The following is a 509-nucleotide window of genomic DNA, read 5'->3' as shown; positions in this document are numbered from 1 at the left end:
ATATAGAGACAGTGGACTGGACCATAGCTATATGTACACTTGCGGTCAAACGTTTGGAATATTTGTGATTTAAAACAAAATGTTTTTGAATTACTGTAAGTATTATTCTCACCCTATCTTATGCTACTTTTACAGTATTTGATTAAAAATAGTAAATATAGCAATATTGTGATATGTTACTACAATTTAATGTAACTTCATTTGGACATATTTTAAAATGTAATTTATTTCTGTAATGGCCACACAATCCTTCAGACATCATTCTAATATGCTGATTTGGTGCTCAATTATTATCAAGTAGTATTGGTGCTCAATTTTAAATCTTTAATATTATCATAGTTGAAAATGATTATTTGGATGATTATTTGATGACTAAAAAAAGGAAATAAAAAAGAAAATCAACAGAGAAATGAATTAGAATGATTTCTGAAGGATCATGTGACAAAGACTGAAATTTCAGCTTTGCCATTACAAGAATGACTTATATTTTAATATATATTCAAATAAAA

Source organism: Sinocyclocheilus grahami, unplaced genomic scaffold (assembly GCF_001515645.1).
Source record: "Sinocyclocheilus grahami isolate Dianchi unplaced genomic scaffold, SAMN03320097.WGS_v1.1 scaffold3902.1, whole genome shotgun sequence".
Taxonomy (NCBI): domain Eukaryota; kingdom Metazoa; phylum Chordata; class Actinopteri; order Cypriniformes; family Cyprinidae; genus Sinocyclocheilus; species Sinocyclocheilus grahami.
This window is presented reverse-complemented; position numbering follows the sequence as displayed.